Source organism: Rhinopithecus bieti, unplaced genomic scaffold (assembly GCF_001698545.2).
Source record: "Rhinopithecus bieti isolate Rb0 unplaced genomic scaffold, ASM169854v2 scaffold_15838, whole genome shotgun sequence".
Classification (NCBI taxonomy): Eukaryota; Metazoa; Chordata; class Mammalia; order Primates; family Cercopithecidae; genus Rhinopithecus; species Rhinopithecus bieti.
Genome location: NW_016808928.1, coordinates 142,257 through 153,612, shown reverse-complemented (window position 1 = coordinate 153,612; position 11,356 = coordinate 142,257). Strand labels below are relative to the sequence as shown.

Here is an 11,356-nt window from a genome sequence, read left to right as displayed (position 1 = left end):
AAAAAAAAAAAAAAAAAAAAAAAAAAGATTGTCATTTCTTCCACATAAGGTTGTCATTCAAAACTATACAAAGAGATTGTCATGTACCTCATAGGCACATGGAAAAAAAACTCTTAGAAGAACAAACCAATTTTCTTGGGTGTTTCAGGGAAGCTTGTAAGAGAAGGTGCTATTTAAATAGAACACTGAGACAGGAATATGTATTTACAAGAAATAGGAGGGAGAAAAGAGTGCTTAAGGCAGAAGAAACTGTGTTTGTTTAAATAAGGGGTTGAGAATGGGTTCTTCCAATGGACTAGCACATAGATTCACTTTGGTCACATGGAAAAAAACAGTGAATGGCTGAGCTACGAAGAGCTAGTGCCATCTCATGAAGGGCCCTTCATGTCTAAAAGTCTACTCCTTTTCCCATGGGCTCTTTACATCTCAGGCTTTACTAGGTAACTCTCACCACATTTGCCTTCCGATTTCTTCCATGAACCGCTCCTTTTGCCATTGTATCCATATCCCTCTTGTCTCTGCAGTTCTTCAGCATTTTACTCATCTGTGGACTGTGAGACTTCTTTCATTTTACCTCTTCCACAGAGTCATTTTGTTGTGACCTCCTTAATTATTTTACAAGTAACTGGAAGGCTAAGCCAATACTTTAGTTTTTGCAAATGTTAAATATTTTGCATACTGCAAAGGTTGGCTACTTTTGTGCTCCAAGAACACATTTTTCCAGTTCAGATGTTGTCAGAGAGGAGCTTGGTTTAGGAAACAGCTCTGACCTTGATCTTAAGTAACGATGGTTTGGCTCGTTTCAGTGAGCAACTGTTAATCCCCCTCTGTCCTATGACAGCATAAGTTCCACCCACAGTTGCTTATTTTTTTTCTTCTTTTTTAGGAGATAGTATATATTAGAAGTTTTCCACTTCCAAATTTAAATAATATCTAAGATGGTTAATAATTCCATGACCATAGTTGTTGCTTGCCTTCATGTAGTAGAAAGGACACTGTCTTCGAAGTCAGGAACTCTACGCTAAGCTCTAGCTGTAGTATTTGCTTGGTGCTTAGCCACTGGAAAACCACAGCTGTGAGGAGTTTCAGGCTGACCATTGTGGAAAGAGAATTTCAAACCTTCAGATGATGTTTCTGCCATAAACTATGAACATGTAAATTATTATCCATTTGAATGTGTACATTATCATCCATGGCCTAACTTTTGTTCAGTTTAAATGAAATGATGTCTGCACAATGGCTACTAGAAAACAAGACGGGTAGGTCTACTATTCAAAATGACATGGCATTATTACATTTTAATAACATTATACATTGTTGGCATTATTTAAAAGAAAACTATAGATTTTTATAGAAATACATGTCGTGTATTAAAAGAATGTGGAAATCATTTCACCTAATCATTTGCCCATAGGAAGTGAATCAAAATTAATATTACAGTCATCATCTTCCTCTCCCTCCAAGTCTGCCCTGCTTAGGCAACTGGCACTTGGTCATTGCTCAGTAGAAGAGGGAAAAGTATGATTTGAGTTCTTAAGTGGGCACTTGATCCTTGTTTATCTTACCTGTTACATTACATGACCCTTATCCATCCTGATACCTACTGAAAGTGACTGATTTTTGGACAGTGTTTTTATTGTTAAGTAGGTTTGGAATAATGTGGTTGAAGAGGGCAACCACATGTCATATATGCCAATGAGAATTGGATTCACAAAGCCTTGACAAAGTATGTCTTTGCTGTATCAGCATTTGTTTCCCCCAAAACAGTCCTGTGAAAATTCAGAAACCCTCAGAGAATTTTATTTCACAAAACTATATGCATGTAATTTACCTGTTTTCGCATTTGACAATAGCGTATCCATGCATAATTTACAAAGATAAATGCAAGGTATGCTGATTTTTAATAGAACAAAATTACACAAAATAGAACCATAAAGACTTAGATGCTCTGCTCGTAGGACCTAGGTTTGGCAAAGTGCGTGAGAAACATTCTCCGAGAGTAATGATAGTAGTGATTAATACTATTGCAGCAGTATGTACCCAGCATTCAACTCACAGAATCTCAGGCTCTGTAACATGCTACTTCGGTGACCTCTGCAAATTGCCGAAACATTCCGTGCAGCGTTTTATGTATCATTCACAGTAACCTGTGAACTAATGGTAACTAAGTCAAAGTCTGCAGGCATAAGTGTCTTGCTCTTTGGGACACACAGCTAGTGAGGACACGAGGACCACCGGTCTGCTGGGAACCCTGAAGGGTGGGGTCTGCCTGATTCAGAAGCTCAGCACCCTTGAACTCCCTGCGCAGCTTTCAACTCTCATTGCACAATCGGAAACATTTTTAGTGAGTAGATATTTAATGTGTTCTGAAGTTTTTTATATAAGAGGACAAAATTTGGTTTATGTCTTTAGCAGGTGAGCGAGGTGTGTGGTATATGACACGAAAGGCAAACTAAAATGCAAGAAATAGACATCCATTTCCTAATGTAGAACACAACAGATCTTGAACATGTGATTTATTTTCCTGCTCCTGAACTTCCAGCTGAATCCCTCCGAGAATAAGTACAACCTCTCTAATGGTCGGCGCACACTCCCTCATAAGCTCCATGTAACCTGACTTGTTACACACACTCTCTTTTCAGAGAGCATTGTGGCACACCTGTCTGGAAAAGCTAACCTGCTTTAAAAAATAGTCCAAATAAGATAAAATCAATCAGGAAGGGGCGATCCTCAATCTGCCAGCAGTTACAGGACAGAGAACAAGAGAAGGTAATGATAGCAGCTGTGATTGCAATATAAGCTTTTCATTTATAAAGGCACTCATCCAGGGGAAGGGGACATCTCTGGAGAAAGGCAGGCAGTATGCATTCATTATCCACCAGGCTATTCAAAGCAGCCGCGAGGTCAGGGAGGTAATGCAGAGAATGCTCAAGGATGTCTCAGGTTCGCCTCTCCTCGGCAAGCAGTAATACATTTGGAAGCTTAATGTGCACTACCCCAGCTTCTCAATGAGAGCACCATACCCTGCTTCAGGATGATTTGTGGCAGGTGCAAAAAAAAAGGTGTTCAGAAGAGTGAATCTGCAGTACCTAAATGAAACCCATGGCAGTCTCTTCAATAATTTGTTCTTTCTATCCTGAATTAATAATTTCGGAACACTGCTCATCTTCTATTTATTTATTCAAAAGATGGTTTTAAAAGTCTAACCATTGATATAGTCTAGAGTAGGATCATTCATAATTTGTGTTCTCTGCAAAACACATTCAACTTTCTGAACGTAGACATATGGGGAAGACCAGGGATATTCCATCTGATAATTAAATACAATTTATCACTTTTTACAGACAGATGCTTTATTATGTCCTGGATGCCCAATTATATTCAGTCATATCTACAAAGATAAGCACAAAGGAAGAAAGTAGCAAATAACTCTCACTACTTTATAAAAATAATGTACCCTCTTCCTAACTGCAACATCTTTCCAATAGTTCGAGAATCCTTTTAAATGTACTGTCTTGTATTAATTCAGAATTTTTAAATCTCTCTTATTCTCTCTGTCTCTGCTTATTCAGCTGTGTGGTGTAAAGTATATTTAAATGAGTGTCTGAAACCTGAGTCATGAGTTCTAGCAGTGCTATATATTAATTGTATGGCTGTAAGTATCTTAAGCTCTCTGGTTTTCAAATTTCTTGCTTGCAAAAGAAGATACTGGTCAAAACTGTCCTGTCTAACACATAGGTTTCTCCAGAAGATAAAATTGTACTGCACATTTATGTATGACGTCATAGTTATTATATTCCTTTCTGGAGTTTAGAAGCTAAATTTTATCAGTTTTATTAGCACTACAAGACAAAAGTAACAGAATCACTGAAAAGGGGTATTTCCTCAGTGAAGAGTATTCTTTCCTTTCTGCCACAGGAGAGAGAAAAATAATGTTTTATTTTAATATAAGGTGCATAAGACTGGGCTAAATTATCACACCCCTCTCTAAGTATTTGATCAGATAGCTAGATAAAAATTCAGTAAAGGTATTGCTACGGATTTCATGTTTGTGTACTTCCAAAACTCATATTTGGACTTAGACGCAATGTGATAGTATTAAGAGGCAGGGCATTTGTGAGGTGATTAGGCTATGGGGATTCCACCCTCTTGAATCGAATTAATGCCCTTATAAAAGAGGTTTCACACAGCATTCATCCCCTTTTCGCCTTTGCTTCCCTTGTGCCATGGAGGGACACAAAGTTCATCTGCTTGGAGAATTCAGGAAGAATGTGTCACTTTGGAAGCAGAGAGATTGGGCTGGTTCCAGACACCAAATCTGCTGAAGTCTTCATTGTAGACTTCCCAGCCTCCAGAACTGTGAGAAATAAACTTCTGTTATTTATAAATTACCCAGTCTGGGGCGTTTTGTTATGGCAGCAGGAACAGACTCAGACAGGCATTGTGGTAGCTCATCTGCAAATATGCCCAGTGATTCTCGTCTCCTAACAAGCAAGCTCTGTGTGGTCCCCTCCCACGCTGAATAGGGTTGATGGGGTTAAAACCATGGGGTATTGTGTGAATTACAAACTGTGATTTCTGAATATAGATGATTATAAAAGGTTTTGCAGCTTCCTCCTTGTTCCCTTGGACCACACCTTCTGGGGAGTCCAGTCACCATGTCATGGGGAAAACTAAATTAGCCCTACGGGGAGGCCCACGTGACAAGGAATGGAGGTCCCCCTACCGACGGCTGGAAAGGAACTGAAGCTGTGCTCATGCTAACCTGGTTGACTCAGAACACTATATCCAACAGCTGCAGAATATATAACTGTCTTCAAGGACAAATGGAGATACTGATTAAAATAGATAATATGCTACACTATGAAACAATTCTCAATGAAGTCCAAAAAATTTAAATTCTAAAGAGTATTTTCTCTGACCAAATTGGGAAAAGGTAAAAAGAGCATTTTTTAAAGACCCCAAATATCTGGAAACCATGCAAAACACTGTTGAATACACAATGGATCCAATAAATTATTACAAATAAAGTTAAGAAAAGTTCCAACCAAATAATTACAAAATTAAAACACATAAAATATGTTGGATTCAGTTAAAGCAGTGCTCATGGGGGAGTGTGTAGCTTAAATGCTTATATTACACTCGAAAAACCATATAAACTCAATTATTTAAGATCCTGCCTCAGGAAGTCAATAGGAAAAAATATATAAAATTGTAAAAGGCAAATAAATAGAGATATTAGCAAAGTCCAAGGCATTTTAGGGAAAAGATTAATTGATAAAGATTTAGTTAGACTTATCAAGAAAAAGAAAAGATACATATTAACTACAGTAGGAATAAAAGATGCAAAATCTCTACAGATCCTAAGGACATTAAAGAGTGTATAAGAAATATTGTGAATAAATTTTCCCCCGAAATTATGACCACATAGGTAAAATGGACAAAGTCCTAGAAAATTACAACCTGTTTAAACTAACACAAGGTAGAATATCTGAAGTGACCTATAAGAAAAATTTAATATTTGATATTATATACTTTTTTAAAGTTAAAATGACAGGCCTAGATGGTTTCACTGGTGAGTTCTGTCAAACATTTAAGAGCGACTACAACAAAACCTAATATTTTAAGAAATCTTTCAGAAAAGAGAGAAGGGGCAAAGATTGCCTAAGTAGTTCTAGGAGGTTAACATAATTTGATAACAAAGTATGCCAAAGACATAAAAAATAAAATTAAAAGGAAACAGACAAAAACAAACAAAATTACAGACCCCTCCTCATTAGGAGCCTAGAAGAAAAAAAAAATTTTTTTAATTAGCAAATCAAAACATGTAAATGGCTAGCAGTATTTGTCTTCAAAAGGGTGGAACTACAGTATGTTTTATGTTTTCTCTTAACTTATGTAATTATTTTTTATACGAGCAGAATAATTCAAAATTGAAGGTAATTTTATGTATTTTTTTCCCTAATTTTTCATGTTAGTTTATACTCTATAGACGTAGCAATCCTTACTACAAATATAACAAATGAAAAGGCAAAAAATGGAAAAATCTTTTAAACTTTTATGGAAAAAATGACAAAAAATATTGGTTAAGAAAAAAAAAAATACAACCATAAATGCAATCTAGAATTTGAATCAATATGAGATTTAAAATTTTTAAGTTCCTAATTTTAACCTCATTTTCATTTCAACCCTTCACATGATTTTGTTATAATTGCTATATCATTTAAAACAGCTTTCATTAAGCCTCTAACATTTTAATCCCGTTTTTATTTTTCCTTACTTCCTCAAGGAAAAGGACAATTTGTAGGTTGTTAGGAACTCAATTCTTTAATAAACCTTGGTGGGAGAGAGAAAATGAAAACGAGCCTTCCAGAGTTTCCCAAGCCCTCTTTAGTAGACAGCATAACATTAGCAAGACCAGTCGCGAAAGCACTAGCAATAGAGGCATTGATTAGCAATAACAGAAAAAGCATCCTCTCTGCTCTCTTGCCCACCCCCCACCCAAAGCATATGGCTTTTATGTAGCACTTCCATTCAAGTCTTCCTAAGCAAGAATTCCAGTCCCCCAAGACAGCTCTGTTCCATCTTGAAGAAGAATGACAAAAGCATGGTCTAATGCAAATGCATACATTCAGTTTAAAAAAAGAAAAAAAAAAAAAACACAAAACCACAAAAATTGGCAATTTGGGAAAGCACCTGCTTCTGCAGAAGCAGGAGCAGAAGGAGATGGCCATGTTACCACAGCAGGCGCATGACAGAGAATTTAGATTTTTCCTTACGGAAACCATACATTTTAAAGTTCATAAGCAATATGTTTCCAATTGGAAGTGAATGTGTTTATAAATCAGGGAATATTGGTCCAACCAGTTGGACAACCCTGAGGCTGAGATGTCACCTGCCTTGAAGGCTTCACCATTATAGACTCTGCAGAGGATGGCAGCAGCACCCGCAACTTCAGCCCAGCTGGAAATGAATCATCTGATTGGTTGAGGGACCCTGGCAGAGCTTCTTCCCCAAAAGTCTGTGCACAGAATAAGAACATCCTTATCTATTTAGGAAGTTCAGTGAAGCTTCTTGGAATAAGACAAACAAATGGCATCTCACAACTCAAAGGGAAAAATGGCTAAATTGGAGAAGCTCCAAAAAACTGATATTTTACAGTTTGGTGATTTTGATTATTTAGAAAATGAGTTTTAATTGCTGAAATCATGTTTGCTGATAGTTTAAAATCCCTTGGATACTCTAACTCTTTTCTAATATAAATTTTATCCTATCCATTCTTTGTAACCCTAACAAGCTGGACAAGTCTAGGAAGAAGAAAATGAAAGAAACAAATTATTGACACTTGCAACCACTTGTAGGAATCTCAAGGGAATTGTGCTCAGTGACTAAAACCAGCCCTAGGTTTAAATACTATGTGATTCCAGGATAACATTTGGGATATGATCCCAAAATGTTAATGAAATTTTCTGGAAATGACACCTTTGTAATAAAAAAAGGAGGGAAGATGTGTGGCTTCCAGAAGTTAAAGGGAGTAAATATGTTTATCATAAAGACACCATGAGACTTCCTGATAGTCAGATAAAAGTTCTGTGTCCCCAGGGTTTCCCTGTTAGTATCCTGGCTGTATTATTACTGTACTTTAGTTTTGAAAGATGTTACCATGGGGTAAGAATGGAAGGGGGCTCTGTATTATTTCTTACAAGTGCAAATCAATCTACAATTACCTTGAAATAAACATTGTAATTAAAAGAAGCAGTAAGGACTAATAAAGGTGTTGTCTTGTATTCTACAAAAAATAGAAGCAATCAAGTTTTAACAAACATATTTGTTTTCCACACTTAATCTCATTTTTCTGAATAGTTATTCTATGAGGTAGATGTAATTACTATATTTAAGTTGCAGTTTTTTTCAAAAAATGCCTGTAAGCAATTTACTCAAATAATAAAACCTTACAGCTACAAAATAGTGCATCACTTTTCTGGTACATCTTCACGAACAAAGGTAATAAGGAAGACCTCCAAGAGGGAGTGAATCGCCCAAGGCCACCAAAACAGTCATCAGACAGAAGTTTCAAAGCCTTTTCATTAAGCACTAATTCTTTAATACTGAAACCTGAAATTTGAGAGCAAAATAAAATTTCAGTATAGGCAGACAGACCTCTAAATCTCTTTCAAAAATCATATTTTCTTGAAATACTATTACTGCTGCACTCTAATTCCTTCTGACTATACCCTGTCATGGAATTCTGACTCATTACAAAACTGACTGATCAACTCCCAATCTGTCAAGCTCTTAAAATACAGCCACACACAGTTAAATCCAATCTCCTCTATCAATGCAGCTTAACCTTGAATAAAGTATCATGCAGACTGGAAGGTTTTCTTAATGCACGAAGTGATTTCATTCTTTCTCATTCATTCATCAAGTATTTAAGCAGTATGAACTTCTTCAGGTACCCAGGTAGATAGATCACATTGACAAGTATTATTGAGTTTCTGGTCAATTAATTCTTACATCTTTTTCAACTGAATGACTGAACTTGTGCAACACATTTCTTAGTCTGAGATGAAACTTTGCATGCATCCTTGTCAAATTTCATCACGTTTCTCGTCGCATAAGAGAGTAAACTGAAAGTAAATGGTGGCAACAATCAGGCAAGGGTTGAAGCTTGTTAAACCCACTAACCAGCTGTGTGGTTTGGGTAAATTACCAGATTGCTCTGAGCTTCTGTTTCCTCATTTACAAAATGGGGATAATGATAGGTACTTCATGGAATTAAGTTCCTCCCCGGTGACTGCCTTGGGCTAGCCCATGAGAGATGCGCCACCCAAGCTTAGCCCTTCTTCCTGGAGCAACTGGCATTCAATCTCTGGGTGATGGGAGGTTGGGGGAAAGGAACAAAGACCCACTCTTCTCACCTCATTTCAGGGCATCTCAGCACAACTTGGCAGCCACCCTAGCTCTGAGCTCCCAAGGAACGGCTAAGTCCACCATTGCCATGGCTTCGCGGTTCAACTTCTCTTGCTCACTCTCCTTCCTTCTCTGTCCTGCAGGTGATTTTTCCAGGGACCAGTCACACTCCCCAGGGAACCACTTGCGAGTCAACCTCCAAGTCTGAATTTGCTTCTCAAAGAACACGACCTAACACACATAGCTGTTCTTGCATTTTGAGCAGATGCTTTTAATTCTCTAAATGTTAAATGAAGTAGAAACTACCCAACTTCTGTCCCTTTTCACTGGTATTGAAACCTATTATTTTTATCCTATCTAGTGTCAGAAAGCGAGGTGAGGCTTTCCCTGGCTATAATTTCTGTCCTTACACACTTGATTTCATTATCTGTCTTACTTTCTGTCTCTCTCTCCTTCCCAAATCTTTCTTCTTTGATACTCTCACATGTTCACTCTTTCTCATTTTGCGTTTGCTCATTCTTCCTCTCATGTCTCTGCCTGGCATCCTGCCTCCCAGTCTCTCAACTGCACCCTTTCTTCTGTCTCTGCCATTCTCTCAATCTTCTTTCTATATTTTATCTTTGATATTGTCTCATTTATTTTTATTTATTTTAGTTTTTTCTTTTTTTGTTTTCCTTTGTCACCCAGCATAACAATTCCTACCTTATGTGACCTAGGGGAATTTCTACCCTGCTTAATTCTGCTTATCTTTAGGAAAAAAGATGCCTGAGGTCCAAATTACCCCTTGTGACCAAACAGGCTTAGAATGGTGGTACCCAAGAGAGCAGCTCACTTGACCTCTGAAGAATGTCTAACTTTATTAAAAAATCATTTCTGTGCTAGATGACACTCCCCTAGCACCATGACCTTTGACAATCACCATGACAATGACCAGAGGAAACCACAAAAGGAGAAAGAGGAAGGATGACCACACTGGGGTTCTGAGGCAGTCTCTGCCCATTCCCAGAAAAGACATGAATATTTGTCCTCTTGTTTTTAATGCCCAGTCGCCTCATTAAAGATGGCTGATCTCTGCCTTCCTGGCTCTCAGAGCTGAGAAGTAGATTTGTGAGCCAGGCTCCCACTTCTCAATTCCATGGCCATTGAATAAAGCCTGCAATGCCAGAGGCTCACTTTTGGTTTCCCATATTGGCTTTTCAGCGCAGAAGAGGGAAACATCTTACTTTTGGGGGAACTACCTTTGTCGGTAACACCTTTTGTCAGGTTTCCTCTCCAAACTCCTTGAATTTCTCAGCCTCTGTCTCTCTCCATCCACCCAACATCATCTCTCTTCACTGGTTATCCATCTTCTTGTTTTCAACGCATGCCACTGGTTAGGATGCAAAACTAAATCTCTCAAACTTAAAAATAAATATCATTTCCTGAGACTATACCTCCCACAGGTATTCTAACTCTCTCTCTACCCTTCCCAGCCAAACAGGTTGAGAGTAAAGCCCAAACTCATTGCCTTCATGTTGTCACCTTCAGCTCATTTCTCGGTTCACTGCAATCAGCTCCCCGACCCCACAGCTCTGCAGGGACTTCTCTAATGTGAGATCCTACCACCATTCATTCCAACAGCCTCAGTTCCCACCCTCCAAGACTAAACACATTCAGCCCTCAGCATGTGGACTCATCCCTCCCTCTGGAATCACTAGTCTCCTGGTTTCCATGACACCACTGTGTTCCACCCACAATCTTCCCCCTCCTACTCACTTTTATATTCACTGAAAAAGCACTCCCCTGCCCAGGTCTTTCCTGAACTCCCTGAAAGGTCATACACCCCTGTTCTGTGCTCCCTTGATGCATACAGATCCGCTTGCTGAGGGTCTCAAACCTTATTCTTGTAGAGAATGAAGATATACTGCTCTTGCCACCAGAGCTTCTAACAAATAGTACTAGGTAGGATTCAGGAAACTTAACACAATCCTCCTAGAGATTGCAGTGCTTAACAAAACATTGCTTGGCATGACATTCCCCACTCTTTATGGTGACAATCTGTTTGGCTGCCTGCCTTTTATATTACCTATAAGCTCCATAAGGACATGGGTCATGTCCATCTGGCTCAGCACATTTTCTCCAGGAATTAGTGGGGTGCCTGCCAACTTGTAGATGTTGGAAAGAAGAGAGCTTGATATGGGGGAAAGCATAGGCTTTTAGTGAGAAGATATTTTCAGAGGTTCTATGAGAAGAAAATTAGTAAATGGCACATGGTTAGCGTTCCGTGTCACTATTTTCATTCATTTCTATGTCTCCTTCATAGTTTTAAAAAAGGTAATGAACCATATAAAGAAGTGCCACATTCCATATATCCAAGACTTATAGAGTATTCTGATTTAATACAATTTGGATTCTGACTTTCATTAGTTATTATACGTGCTCTCTCAAAGGTTAAATGGGGATA

The 11,356-nt window shown here is 38.2% G+C and overlaps 1 protein-coding gene across 1 annotated transcript in view; it reads right to left on the bottom strand.

The window, feature by feature from the left end:
• CSMD1 (CUB and Sushi multiple domains 1) overlaps positions 1 to 11,356 on the bottom strand; it is a 1,215,136-nt gene that overhangs the window by 1,154,421 nt on the left and 49,359 nt on the right. The gene's annotated exons all lie outside the window — the stretch shown is intronic.